Below are 15940 nucleotides of genomic sequence, written 5' to 3' on the forward strand. Positions count from 1 at the left end.
CTCTGTGGGTGAAGGGGGATACGGATGTCGGTTTATTAAAAATTCCGCCTGTTTCTATCACGTTAAAACCAAATGCTCGTTTACCCCGCATACCTCAGTGCAAGATTTCACCGACTGGTGAAAGGGCTCTGCTTGCCATCATTCAGGATCTGATTGATAAGGGTGTGGTGGAAAAAAAAGCTGCAAACGTGTGTATTAGCCCGATATTACTGATTTTGAAAAAGACCCCGGTTGGGAATAATGTCGATCATGTTGATACCTATCGCTTTGTAATCGATCTACGAGAAATTAACAAGATATTGGTGCCGCAGTATCCGGTGGTTTCTGATATCACTACTATTCTCACCATGATCCCTCCCACTGCAAACTATTTCTCGGTTATCGATCTGAAGAATGCCTTCTTCAGCATTCCGATCCATCCTGATAGCCATCATATTTTTGGCTTCTCCTTATCTGGACGCAGCTTTCGATTTTGCCGTGCACCCCAGGGGTACACAGAGTCCTAGCATTTATAGCCAGGCTTTGAAAGCAGTATTAGACGAATTGACCTTACCCCCGGGCAACGTACTCCTCCAGTATGTTGATGAACTGTTGGTGGCTTCCGATACGGAGAGCGGCTGCAAGGAAGCCACCGTTAAATTATCTCATTTGGCAGCCAATGGTAATAAGGTATCCCTCTCAAAGTTTCAATATTGTCGACAGGAGGTGACCTACCTTGGTCATCTACTGTTAAAAGAGGGGAGGAAACTAACTCCTGAACGTGTGACTACCATTTCTAGCATGTCTGTACCTCGTACTCAGCGTGATGTTCGTGCATTTCTTGGCATAACCTCTAACTGTCGGCAATGGATTCCTAATTTTTCCCTTCTTACTAAACCTCTCTTGTACTTAACCACTAAAGTGCATGAACCCCTACCTTGGACTGATGAATGTCAGAAGCTTTTGATTCTTTGAAATCTGCACTTTGTTCTGCACCCGTGTTGGGTACTCCCGACTATCGAAAACCTTTTGTGCTCTACGTACATGAGGTGGACGGTTGTTCGCTTTCAGTGTTAACACAAGGCTTTGGTGGTAAGCAAAGACCTTGTGCCTATTTCTCGGCGGTGTTGGATAACGTCGCCAGAGCGCTTCCTAGCTGTCCGAGGGCTACTGCCGCTGTTGCGGTGGCTATTCAACAGTCGGAGGGGCTCATGTTTAATACTGACCTCACAGTGATGGTGCCGCACGCTGTGGACACATTATTGAATAAAACGAAGACTCAGCACCTTACGAGTGCTCGTCTTACTGGATATGAATCGACTTTATTTGCACCCCATATTACAATTAAGCGGTGTGTCACTCTGAATCCTGCCACATTGCTACCCCTCCCTTCGGATGAAACAATAAATGACATACATGATTGTATATTTCGAACCGAAGAAGAGACGAAGGGATGGGTAGATCTCTCAGACATTCCATTATCTGAGCCACGAGGGGAATTGTATGTTGATGGCTCTTGTTTCAAGTTACCAGATGGCACGACACCAGCTACATATGCAATTACGACCCTCTGCACAGTAGTTGAGACTTCTCGAGTACCCTACCAGTCAGCACAAGCAGCTGAGTTAGTGGCATTACTTCGAGCTTGTGAATTAAGTGAAGGACTGAGAGTAAATATTTACACAGATAGCCAATACGCCTTTGGCGTGGCTCATAGTTTCGGCCGCCTATGGGGGGAGAGAGGTTTTCTCACTTCTCACGGTCAAAGAATACAACATTGTCCCTTGATTTTACGGTTACTCACAGCTTTAACATTACCAGAGAAGGTAGCTGTAGTTAAATGCAGTGCACATAAAGTAGGGGTAGATGCAGTAGGTGAAGGGAATGCTTTCGCAGATCAGGTAGCAAAAGAAACTGCTAAATCCAAAATGTCATCCATGTGTTTGACCACTTCTGCTAGGTGGGTGGCGGAGACCGGAATATTTGATAACACTATGGAAAGTGTCTGAGAAATACAAAAGGAAGCAACCCCTGCTGGATTGGCTCGTTGGGAAAGGGAAGTGAGGAGATGAGACGAAAACGATTGTTGGGTTGATTTGACTTAAAAACAGAGATGGTTGTTACCTAATGCATCGGTGAACGCTGTCGTGACAATGGCCCATGGCCCAGCACACATTGGGACGTAAGGCATCTGCGCACTTTTGGACCCTGTGTGGAATAATCCTAATATTTCTAAAACTGCTGCCCATTTGGTCCAATATTGCATGATTTGTTTGCAACACAATCCTTGGGGTAGGGAACCAGTCCTCAGTGGAAACTTTGCACCACCATCCTTGCCTTTTGAGGTGCTCCAAATGGATTATATCCAGTTGGACCGTGTTAATAATCTGAAATATGTTTTGGTTGTGATATGAGCCTTTAGTAAATGGGTGGAGGCCTATCCGACCAAGGAAAACACTGCTTTGGCAACAGCAAAAGCTTTGATAAAAGTTTTTCCCGCACTACGGATTACCCCGGGTGATCTGGACAGATAACAGGGGAAACTTTAATGCAGAGCTTATCAGTCATGTTTGTAATGGGTTGCAGATTAAGCAGAAGTTTCATGCAGCCCGACACCCCCAATCTGCGGGATTGGTTGAGAAATACAATGGGATTTTGAAATAAAAAATGGCCAAGATTCAAGAAGGTACTGGGCTCAAATGGCCCGATGCCCTACCATTAGCTTTGATGTCCCTACGATTTACCCGCCATTCTCGGTCTGGTCTATCCCCGTATGAGGTGATCTTTGGGCGACCATCCAATGTTTGGGGCGTCTCGAGACCCAAATATTTCCGTGATATTGATTACCCTATGATGACGGATTATTTGTACGCTTTGACTAAAGATCTCCGTTCTATTCATCAACAGGTATCAGCAGTGTTGCAGCCCCTGCCGGAGGGTCCCGGACATCGCTTGGAACCAGGACAGTGGGTCCTGGTCCGAAATTATCAGCGGAAATCCAGTTTGGACCCTCGCTGGTCGAAGCCCTACCAAATTCTCCTGGCTATTCGAACAGCGGTGAAGGTGTATGGCAAGCGACATTGGATACATGTCTCGCACCTGAAGAAGGTGCCCCTCCTGCTTCCTCATGACCAGCGAGATAAGGAAGGAATCTTGACCCAGGAGAGTGAACGAGCCCCTTGCTTTGTCCCCTTTTCTGACGCCCTGGAAATCGGAGGAGTACCCAGTTCGGAAGGGGTTTTGGCATCTGAGTCAGCAATAGCCCCGTATTCTGTTACTCCTGTTGTTGATCGAGTCCATGATATTCCTATTGCAGAGAATGCACCTTCCTCTGTTTTGTTCTCTGATCAGGAAACGCCTGGCCATGCTCGATACAATCTGCGGCCCAGAAAACAACGCGGTACCCCAGATGAAGATGGCAGGAGATAGGGAAAGACTTGAGTAATAGGGTTTGTTAGAAACCTTTCTGGGGTACTGAGCGGGACACTGGACTGAACACATTGAGAGCTTGGAACATTTTCGGTTGCTCTGTTCAGAAAAAAAGACTGAATTTATTGAGGAACAGGGCCCAGGTTGTGTATTCTTCAAGAACTGTGGAAGACACAGCTCCAACGCGCGGATTTGTTGTTTGGTTTCTTTTGATGAACGATAGGAGCCTGCCTGTGAGGCTCTAGACGGACACAGGAAAGAAGAACCCTCTGGCAGGTTGGACTGTGTTGCCAGAGTTTAGTTTTGGACTTTTAGCCAGTATGTATCCCTTTGCCCGTTTTGGCCCTGAGGAGGAACGACCTTTTGTACCCAGTCATTACCCGCTTATATACCAGTTTTTTCTAGTTGGACACTTAGTGTAAAAATAGCTTTTGTACTTACCATTACGATTTTGTTTATAATAATGATGAGTGTTTTTGTATACTTAGAGTTTCGTCATCCTATGTCTACTATTCTGGGAACAATGACCCCATCCCCGGAACATTATTTCTATACCTTGGCCCCCCACAAAGAAAGGCATCGTCAAACTTATACTAAAAATGTGTTTGTAGAAATGCTTCATAAAACGCACAGTGCAACGAATACCACCAATTGTTGGGTCTGTGGCCTTTTGACCTCCGTAATGCATCGTCATGATTTGTTTATTTCTTTGGCATTGTCGTATTTAGGTAGTTGTGAGGCATGGTTTAAATTATTCTACATGATGTACATACACAATACTGTAGATACTACTCGTTATTCCGAAAGGGACTACAAGATGATTTTAGCATACATAGAAAAGCACCAAGGCTTTGACCCAGAGGGAAATAATGGAGAAGGAACATTAGACCCGAGTGCTTGCATGAATTTGTACACAGAGTATGAAAATGTTACCTGGCTCATGAATGAGATCCTGGATTTTGCAGAATTTAATTTCACCCAGTATTTCCAACAATTTAAGAAAAGAAATGTCACAGATGACAAGGCAATCCCAGTACCCATACTGAATAGTACTTCAGCCTTTTGTATTCAGGGAGCAGGACAAATATCAGTAGGAGAAAGCCAGTGTAACTATACTTATCGACTGCAAACTTTCAGTAACCCTCCATTATTGACCCCTCCTAATGTATATTTTGTGAGTGGAGAAAATGCATATACATGGCTTCCTCGTAGTTGGGCCGGTCGTTATCTATCTTTCTTATATCCTCCAGTGTATATAGCGCCTGCTAATTATCATAAGGACCACCGATTAGAAAAGCGAGGGCTGCCCCTCATTAGGGAGTCGAGAGAATGAGACACCACTGATATAGATCAAACGGACACTGGGAGCAACATTTCATTGATATCATGAAGGGAGGGTTTCCTATCTGGGGACCCATTATTACTAGTAAGGAAGTAAGGCGTCTGTCCAGAGTAGTTGAAAGGGTGATCAATACCACTGCAGGTATATTAACCAATTTAACTGTAGAGCTTCAAGCTACAAGACTGGTCTCGCTTTAGAACAGAATGGTACTAGACGTTATCTTGGCTGATCGAGGAGGAACATGCCGTGTGATCGGCATTTCCTGTTGTGTATACATCCCTGACTCCGCCCCTTCTGTTCATTTGGCTATTCAAAAGCTACACCGCTTAGCATCCGAAGTACATGCAGACACAGGGACCTGGTCTTTGTCTGGTTGGTTCTGGGGCCTATTATCCAATTGGGGATGGAAGATTTTGATGATATTGGCGGGTATAGCTGGCGTCATATTTACTTGCTGTTTATGTATGCATTGTGGGCCGGCTTGTTGTTCTTATTGTGCTACTAAACTTGCCTCTTCCATAACCACTCCTTCTCCAGCGGCCGTAAAGGCATAAGTAGTGCAACAAGAGATAAAAGATCTTATGCAGATCGATGAAGGGATATTTGAGGACTGACTTATCTTTAAGTTAGCTGCATCATGCTAAAAGGGCGGTTCTGAGGGATAAAAAGCTGATTACCCTTATGTTAGTGGTATGTGTTGTGCATATATATTGTGTTAGCATGATGTATCTATATATTCCTAGTATAGAGGTATGCATAGTGCTTAATCTATAACTTCTTTTGCTAGTTAGTAAGGGTATATGCCGTTTGTGTGTTCTGCTTGCATCGAGTAGGCCAAAACTGTACGGATGCCATCTTTTCTTGTCTGCGTTAGACACAAACAGTGATCACGTGTTACCTTCCAACGGTTGTCAGGCCTTAGCTTAGTTGATTTGCTGGAGACAGCTGAATACACGCTATTCTCTCCCTGTGCTCGAACTCAAGGTCGCATCTGGCTGTGGGTGCGATAAGCGCATTCCTGAAGGCACCGTGCCTGCACTCCTAGGCACCAAGACGAAAGGGAGTCACCCCTCCTGACCTTCCCAATAATAACTAAAGCAGAGCTTTGTACTAATCATGTGTGTAATATATGGTCCTTTACGAGGGGCCAAGAGCCAAGTAGTGTTTTTCCATGTACGGTGACTTCATGTACCAGCCTAAAGTATATATGTGTCGTTTTGAGTGTCAGCCAGCGATCTTCTCCACGCACCATGAAGGGTGAGGATGGGAGAGGCTCCTCTATAGAGTATTTTGTATAATAAACGATTGAACTTTCTGCACTGCCAACTGACTGGTTATTTGGTATTGGGCTATTGGTAAGTATAGCCTTTATGGTATTTTATGGTACGTCAGTTATCACCCTGAAACCTCACCAACCGAGACATGCTCCATCTATCACCATCATGCACAGCAACCACATTTCTGTACACAACAGTGATAAAAATGGTCCCATATATTCACTGCCACCCTTCTTATGCCAACTTGGTCTTTTAATGAACACCCAATCACCAACTTTCCATGATGTAGCCTTGGTTGATTTCTTAACATCAAACCTCGGTTTGTACTAATTCGGGTAAGACTTAATTTTGTCACTCACCTCCTCTTCATCCAGAACTGAGCCCTCCATGATTGAGTTTGGATAATGCAACACTCCCTCTGAGCACTTGAAAAGGAGATTTTTGCAAAATGTTATTGACCGCTGTGCGGTGAGCCCACCAGGTGTCCCTTAAAATCCCTTTAAGAGGAACTCTCAATTCAACTGCCCTTTGTACGCATGCCTTAACTACTCTATTCATGCGTTCCGCCAGACCATTGGCCTGAGGAGAATAAAGAGCAGTCTTCTGGTGCATAATGCCATAGTCATTTAAGAATTCATGCATTTCCTGAGAAACAAATTGCACCCCATTATCTGTGACTAAGAACTTGGGAATACCTTCTGTAGCAAATTCATCCTTAAGAAAATCAATAACCACTCTTGTGTTGACCGAACTCACACATCTGGTGGAGACCCATTTAGATGAGTAATCCACCAAAAGAATCACAAATCTGTCAGCTGGGTTCAATAACTCAAAGGGGCCCATTAGATCCAACCCCAACTTGGTCAAAGCTTCACGTGGAACCTCAACAGGAGATAGTGGGGGCATGTTGATAACACAGGATTTGTCACAAGAAGCACACTCATAACACCCACTGACAACCTTCTCAACTTGACAATCCATCTTTGGCCACCAATACCTTTCCCGGACTCTGGACTTAGTGAGACTCCTTCCAAGATGTCCCTCATGAGCCAGTTTTATTAGTTTTTCCTTAAGGCCCTCAGGTGGAATCACTCTTTCTCCACGCATGAGTTGACCCCGGCACAGAGTGAGTTAATTTCTGACGGACCAAAAAGGAAGCAAATCAGAGTCTAGTTTGCTATTGTCAGGCCAACCTTCAATTACAAATCGAGATATTGAGGGAAGTAAAGGATCAGCTGACTTACAACTTTCCCATTCACTCTCTTGAACAGCAGACTCCATGACCCATCTGACATTGACAGTATCCAGGTCAACTGCATTCTCAGAACATCCAATCGGTAATCTAGACAGGCAATCTGCTGCTTTGTTGGCAGGATCAGGAAGATATTCCACTCGAAAATTGTATTCTTTTAAACCCTCACTCCAACGTTTAAGTCTTGGAGTAAGTCTTTCACTTTCTGTGCAAGAGAATACCTGTACCAAGGGGCGATGATCAGACCTTACTAAGAAAGGAATTCCCCAAAGATAAAATTGAAAATGCTTTATGGCCCAGACAATGGCCAAAACCTCCCTCTCAATACATGAGTATTGTTTTTCAGGTTTCTTCAAAGCTCTTGAGGCAAAAGCAACAACTTTCTCCTCACCATCATTCACTTGGAAGAGTACCGCTCCAAGACCAGACAAACTGGCATCGGTGGTTAAAAATGTCTTTTTCTTGGAATCAAAATGACCAAGAGTAGGCATTTTGCTAATAGCAGACTTAATGCAATTGAATGCTGATGCACAATCAGGTGACCAATCAAAGTGTGTTCCGTTTCTAAGAAGAATCCTAATGGGTTCAAGAATTGAGGCAAAACCTTGAATGAATTTTGAGTAGAACTCAGCGAGGCCTAAAAAAGACCTTACTTGCTCTTGGTCTATTGGGGCAGGAGCATTAATGATACTCTTTGCTAGATCGAGTTTTGGTTGGATGCCTTCTCCAGATATGACATGACCGAAGTACGTGACTGAAGACACACTGATTTTGCACTTAGCCTTATTTACTGTTAAACCTTTTTCAGGCAGCCTTTGTAAAGTGAGTCTTAAAACTGTGTCATGCTCAGAATCATCCTTGCCATAAACTAAAATATCGTCTTGAAAGAACATAATGCTATGAACAGCTTTTAGAACCATCATCATAATGCGTTGGAAACAGGCAGCCGCAGAGGCTAATCCCAATGGCATCCTGATAAAATGGAAAGCCCCCAGTGGTGGTACGAAAGACGTTAGATGCCTGGAATCTGGATGGAGGGGAACTTGGTGGTGCGCTGAGGATCAGTCCAATACACTAAAGACTCCTGCACCACCAAGCATGTTGATAGATTCAGAGATATTAGAAAGTGGTTGACGATCCACCCATATCCAGTTGTTAAGGCTTCTCAAGTCAACACACATCCTAATACTCTTCCCTCCATCCTTGGGTGCGAGTACCACTGGGGCCAACCATTCGTAGGATTCAATTTCCTCCATAATGCCTTGCATAACAAGTCTTTTAAGTTCACATCTTAATGGTTCTAACACCAGGTTAGGAACTTTCCTAACCTTGTGTACAATAGGTATAGCATTTTGTTTAAGAATAATGTGATGTTGAAAATCTTGAGAGGACCTAAACTGTCTGAAAAAACGTAGGGAAATTCATCAAAAAATGTTTTGGAAGACATATTGTGGTCTATCAGCATGACTTGTTCAGAAGGAAAACAAGCATTGGGATTAAGAATTATCCCCAAGTCTCTACGGTGTCTCCAAGCCAGAAGGTTATCCCCACGTTTAGCGACATAAACCTTCCCAATAGTGTCTCTTCCTTTGAAGTGGATTTTCATGATGGCATAACCTATGACGTAGATACATGAGCCACCATAGCTGACTGGATTAATATCTGAAGCAAAAAGTTCTACCTCTGGCAACGTCTTGTCCCAAAGTTCATTACCAAGCCTTGTAAAAGGAGAACCAGAGTCAGCTAGAACAACAAATAACTTGTCTCTAATCTCATCGCATTCAGGCATAATGATGAGATCAGCATGTCCCAAACCCTCACCACGTACACTCAACATCGTTGTTTTGGAAGGAACCATTGTTTCGGTGTTGTCATGCCCATTGACCAATGTATGCACTTTGTTTCCAGATTTGCATACTTTGGCATAATGACCCTTAATGCCGCATTTGTGACAAGTGGTGTTCTTTGCAAAGCATTGTGGATAATTAGAAGAATGATTATTACTACCACATCTGTAGCACTTCATTCTGGAAAAGTCAGTGGAAGAGCTGGGCTTGGGTCCTCGAAAAACTTTGGAAACGTTATCAATAGTTTCTTGAAAGCCAGAAAGTTCACTCTTAGGAATCAGTTTCTACTGGGTGTAGAGACTTCATCCGCTACATTTTCATGAGTTTTCATTTCCTTGACCCACCCTGAGGTGTTCTCCATGCCCTCCACAATGGCTATAGCATCCTTGAAAGATGAATTTTTTGATAAAAGCTTCTCTTACCCTCTAGAACTATTAGTGCATCTGACAAGTTGGTCTCGTATGACTGACTCAGTAAGATCACCAAATTCACAAGTGCGTGCAAGTGTTTTCAATGAAGCTATGTAATTGCCAACTTTCTCGTTAAGTTCTTTGGGACTCATTAAAAACGTATGCCTTTCCAAGACTACATTGATGCGAGGTCCGAAATATTTTTCCAACATTTTCATGGACATCTCAAAAACATCACAAGGTTCACCACTACCTTCACTAACTGGAATAACATCAATGCTCTCATAAATATTGCGTCCTTCTATGCCCAAATTATGTAGAAGAATAGCTTGTTTCCTATGAGCGGAACATTTTTCACCACCAATTGCAACCGAATAAGAGTCCAATAGCAATTCCCGCCTTTTCCAGGTTAACAGGGGTTCACCTTTCTCACAAAGTAAAGGAGGTGGTTGGCTCATTGAGGTAGCAGACATGGTAAGGTGTTAAAAAATAAAATGTAAAATAAAATGTTTGAGGCAAAGTGTTAATACCAGTAATAAAAGTAAGACAATGTTTAATTGAAAAGTAATAGTCTTTTAAAGAACAGTATGCAAAAATAATTCCTCTTTTTTTAGGTTAAATCAAGAGAGAAAAACTAGAAAGGCAAACTGTATTGATGATAACGACCACTTCATCAGGTAAGGTATGGGCAAACGGCACCTTAAGTAGAAGATGCAGGACTTCAGATCAATTCACCAGGTAAAATATAGGTAAACGGTAGCTTAAATGGAAAATGCAGGACTTCAAATTAAGTGAAACAGTACCTGTATATCAAAACAATCCATAACCAGTCAGAAGAAAACTGTTAAAATGCTCCGTGGCTGTGCTACGAAGCAGTGAAACGCTCCGTACTGGGTAACTATGGCAACGATAAACAAAATAGCGGTGAGCACTCGCGCGTATGCATGATGACCCACTAATCACGTGATGATGAACGTGAAGAGCAGCAAGTCATCGGAGCACGAGGAGTACAACCACCGAGGAAATGTAGAAAAGTTGTCAAAAGTGCACCGAATCACTCAGGAGCCTCGCAGAAGATCAGGAGAAGCAGGAGCATGCAGCGGGGGCCGCAGAGAATCAAGTTCCTCTTGTTTCCTTCACGAAGTCCCGATAATGCTAGAAGAAAAAAAGGCACCTGTGGGTTCAACGAGATTCTTTAGGGAGAGTTAGTGGCAGACTCGTCCCCTTCAAGTTCCCGCTCGTCGCCAGTGTTAAAAAGCGCCAGTCGAGTAAGTTTGAATCTTCTTTATTATTTCTAGTAGGAGCCACTAACTCCTGCTGCTAACCTGGCCAACTCTCCTGGTAGTAACTGTCGCAGACAGATGCTACCATGGAGATGGAACCACACAAGCGCATGCAGCATACTTAAAAGATTACAAGACACAGCAAACTAGAAATGCTCCAGTCCTCCCCAAACCGCAGGTAACGCCGATGGGTATTTAGGATGAAGATGTAAAAATAGGTGTGTTGCAGGTCCAACACTACCATCCAGTTACAAGGGTCTAGTACAGACAGAACCGGAGCACATGTTAACATCTTAATTTCTCCTTCCTCAGGAAGGTATTGCGAGAGCGCAGGTATTCGATAGTACTGAGGCCTCCCTCCTTCTCTCGCACCAGAAGTTGTATGAAAGTAACCACAACCACCTTCTGATGCTAGCACCCTCTTGATGGCTCCTTTGTACAAGAGCACCCACTTCCTGATGCAAAAATCAGAGGTGGTCCTTTGTTAAGTTATCAGAGAACGGTGGCATAGGCGACAGGGTTTCTAGGAGTGGAAGTGCGCAACCCTGTCAGACAATATGGAGTACCCACTTGTCCGAAGTAATAGCTTGCCATTGGGGCAGGTGGTGCCAGATCCTGTCTCCAAAAGGGTTCCTGTGTTGTTGCAAGGGCATACTAAATGGGTGTGGAGACTGTGGCTGCTGGATGGGGAGATGTACTAGGCAAATATGTGACCTTGGTTCCAACTGGACTGGTTGGGCCATGTCTGCGGTCATGAATAAGCTAGGAAGCCTGTTGGCCAGGGTGGCTCTGCCGGAATGGATGCAGCTGATAGCCACTACTATAGCCATGGAAGGAGGGCAAGGATGAGTGTGGCTGGTGAGGCAGCTGAAAAGGCACGTGCCATCAAGGTGCATGTCGATAAGGGACGCATGGACATCCCCTGAAAATTCAGATGACCACAACCAAGTGTGGAAGCAGAGTGCCACTGATGAAGTAATATCCCTACACATCGAGTCTATCATGTTCAGCCCACATCTGATGGCGAAGTTTTCTGCATCCCTGCCATCGGCAATAGTCTGGTTCAAGATGGCTTGGACCTTCTTCGAGACCATAGGCGAACACTTGCTCAATTGAATACCACCCAGTTTGGCTATATCAGCCCAAGAGGCATGTGGTGTTCACTGACCAAAGTGCAACGCTCTAGCCTCTTGGATTCTTGAATTAGTGAAGTGGTAAGGAGAACATCAGGATTCATTCTGGACATTGAAGATTGCACCACCAGGCTCTCAGGAGTTGGGTGATGGGTGAGGAAAGTCGGGTCCCTTGGATCAGGGTAGAGCAAACTTGGAATCGTCCTGTGCACAGGGGTACCCGCACAGGGTTTAGCTCAGTCCCTGAGTAGGACATCAGTGAGGGCTTTATTAAAGGGCAGTAGGGGTTCTGTGTGGGATATCCCGGGCTGAAGCACCTTCATCAGGACATTAGACTTGACTTTTACAGAAGGAAACTGGAGGTTGAGTCTGGACTTAAACAGGAGGCAACTGGAGGTCAAGGATTTCAGACGCTCTACTCACCACCACAGCAAAAAATGTGCTCCCTACTCTGGAGCCAGACTAGCAGAAGAGACTAGGCCAGTGTCTGCGGAGGTATTCAGGACTCTGGCATCCGCCAGCTCCTCAAAACAGTTACCATCCAGTTGGGCGAACGGGTCTTAATGGGGGTCAGGGTAACCCTAAGGATCCCCAGATACACCCAGCCAAAATCCCCACAGTGCCTGCAAAGGAAAGGAGACTCTGTCGCCAACCTGGACAATCGTTAGATTCCGGACGGCACCAGTGTCGAACGACGTCCATCCGGCTCTATATCGAAGTTGTGAATGTCAATTGGTTTGGCACTACACAAGTGAACCCCAGAGAAGGTCGTGGATTCGTAAGCAGAGTTGGCCTGGATCTGGGAATGGATCCAGAGGACCCAACCAGTGCAGAGGGTGAGCCTACATGCGGAGGTCCAGTCGGTGCACCTCCCAAACCTGCAGGGTCAGCATACCCAAATATGAGCTGCATGGCCCCATAAAACTCATTCAGTTGAGCAACGGTCACTCTGGCTACAGGAAATTCAGGGTGGCACGAAGCGGATCTAGGATCATTTATTTATGTGCAGAAGGGGGGCCTCCACTTGAGGCATTGATTTGTGCAGCGTCGGATGTCTCCGACCGGCGTGATGAAGTCAAAGAGCGATTTGACTTCTTGTGTTTATTGGACATACCCAAAGACGAGTGACAGGAACGACACCGAGAGCGGGCCCGGGACCTTCCATGTGACCAGGATCTGGAGCGATGCAGTATCGTTCGATGTCAGGCCATCAGGAACTTCGCCTCCCGCTCATGAATAGCCTTCAGATTCATGGTCAGGCAGTCAATACAGTTCCAGGAGTCGTGATCCGGCTCCAGGCAGCTCAGACAACCAGATGTGGGTCTGTCACAAATGTCTACCTGTGACAGACCCCACAAGGATTAAACCCTACTAATTTTTTAGGGGACATTCCTAAAACACAGAGCAGAATATCTAAAAAAAAAAAGACCAACACAATGTCTAGGGTAGTTCATCCAGATCCGTGTTGTTGGCATGGAAAGATTTGAAATGCTGTCAGCCCACTGGGGTGGCACCTATATAGATATCACGCTGGCCACATGAGGTGGAGATGACGCAAAGCCTTCAACTTCACCTAGCGGCATACAGGGGCAATTGCTCAAGATTTTCTGGATTCAGTCTGAGGCCTGGGGGATATTTTAAGGTAAGAAATCTGCAGCTAGAAGTCTTAATCAGATATCTGGATCCTTGGTAAAAAACTTTTTGGTCATGGGTGAACACAGATCATGCGTGTGCACCATGACCTTGCTGAGTCTCACAGATGGAAGACATAAATCGCTACCCTTCAGTGGTATAAGGCTACTGCCTTCACTTGTGGCTAAATAGCACAAGCACAGTAGTGGCAGCATACCATGTTTTCAGTAATAGTGATCAGTAGAGAGAATAGGCCTCTTTACCCGTTTCACTGGAGTTGTGGCTTCTGGCTCACTCATGTAAAGTTCTGCTGTTGTGTGCTTAACTCACCCTTGGCCTGGATGGGATTGTATGCTGCGCAGGACAGTATACATGATTGCATGCGTGCACTGGGATGTCTGTGTGCCTGTGACAGGGTACAGTACATTAGCCTCAGAGTATGTGCTAAAATATATGTGTGCATATGAAAAGTTACATGTAGGAAGCCGGCTCTTTATGTAGTATATCAAAAAGGTATATTGTACAAATAGTGCAGGAATTCCCTCATGAGTGGACAAGGGCTTAATTTAGCAATTCCTAGGTGCTCTTCTATGGGATAGTGTAGTTGTGCAGCCTTAGGCTCATCAGAGAGGAGTGTTAGACATCTGTAAATATGGTACAGAAGGGGGTGGTGATGGACGGAGCATCTGAATCAATCAAACACTCACACCCAGTCAAAAGATCTGGGTTTAATCCATCACCGTTCTTTAGCCCACTCTGCAACCCCAGTTCAGACATGGCTATATGCAAATCAGTCTGACCCTGTGCCTCATGGGAACAGTCCAGTCCGAACTGCCAAGCCAGGTCTTCCCTGGACCGGAAACAAGCTTCCGAGGACCGGTTTCTGGCATTCCAGCCGTCTTCAGCCCGGCTTGCTTGAATCCAGTGGCAAAGTGAGCAAGGGACTCACGTCTGAGCATACCCTGCCACACTTATGGCGGCCAAAAGCGGTACAAAAGGGGGTGGTGATGGACGGAGCATCTGAATCAATCAAACACTCACACCGAGTCAAAAGATCTGGGTTTAATCCATCACCGTTCTATAGCCCACTCTGCCACCCCAGTTCAGACATGGCTATATGCAAATCAGTCTGACCCAGTGCCTCATGGGAACAGTCCAGCCCGAACTGCCAAGCCCATGAGGATTATGAATCCGAAACCGGTCCCAGGGCGCTTGTTTCCGGTCGATGGAAGACATGGCTTGGCAGTTCGGGCTGGACTGTTCCCATGAGGCACAGAGTCAGACTGATTTGCATATAGCCATGTCTGAAATGGGGTGGCTGAGTGGGCTAAAGAATGGTGATGGATTAAACCCAGATCAGTTGACTGGGGGTGAGTGTTTGATTTGCTCAAGCGCTCCGTCCATCATCCCCTTTTGTATCGCTTTGTTCGCCCTAAGTGTGGCAGGGTATGCTCAGACGTGAGTCCCTTGCTCACTTGGCCACTGGATTCAAGATAGCCTGGCTGATGAGGATTATGAATCCGAAACCGGTCCCAGGATGCTAGTTTCCGGTCCATGGAAGACATGGCTTGGCAGTTCGGGCTGGACTGTTCCCATGAGGCACAGGGTCAGACTGATTTGCATATAGCCATGTCTGAAATGGGGTGGCTGAGTGGGCTAAAGAATGGTGATGGATTAAACCCAGATCAGTTGACTGGGGGTGAGTGTTTGATTTGCTCAAGCGCTCCGTCCATCATCCCCTTTTGTATCGCAGACATCTGTAAATACACATATTAGTTAATAAATGATGCACATGACTCAATAAGGTGATCCACACCAATTCATAAAAATAACACATTGCTCTATATATGTTTAGGCACCAGAATCACTATGATCAGGTAAGTACGTGTTGCAAGAAAAATACTTAAGCGTTTGAAAAGCATTTTTCAGAGGCTGCATATCCTATGTGAGGAAAAACTAATAAGGCATACCAGTTCTTTGCAGCAGCTCAAGGTACCAACCTCCTGGACGTGAGATGAGTGTTGGGCAAGGTCACAGGAGGTACCAGCAGGTCAACTCCAACAACTAGGGCGGACAGGCGAGTGGTGCAAGACATCACCGGGCTACTTACCCTTGCGGTCACACTAAGCCCCCCTTATGACCACTTCATGGGAAGGTGGTCAAAACCCTGTCCCAGAATCCCTAAGTGTTGCCATCACCAAGATGGTAAACTTTAAAAAAGTCGCCTTCACTTCAGGTAGCCCTTCTCAGGGGTGGCACTAATTTGAGGATGGACAGGTAATTTCCCTGCCTGTCAATGTGCCAAATGGCTCTGGACAAGGGGTTGGCTTCTTCTCCTGTGAGGGAAACCAGATTT

The sequence above is a fragment of the Lissotriton helveticus genome, chromosome 4_1, assembly GCF_964261635.1.
Source record: "Lissotriton helveticus chromosome 4_1, aLisHel1.1, whole genome shotgun sequence".
Taxonomy (NCBI): Eukaryota; Metazoa; Chordata; class Amphibia; order Caudata; family Salamandridae; genus Lissotriton; species Lissotriton helveticus.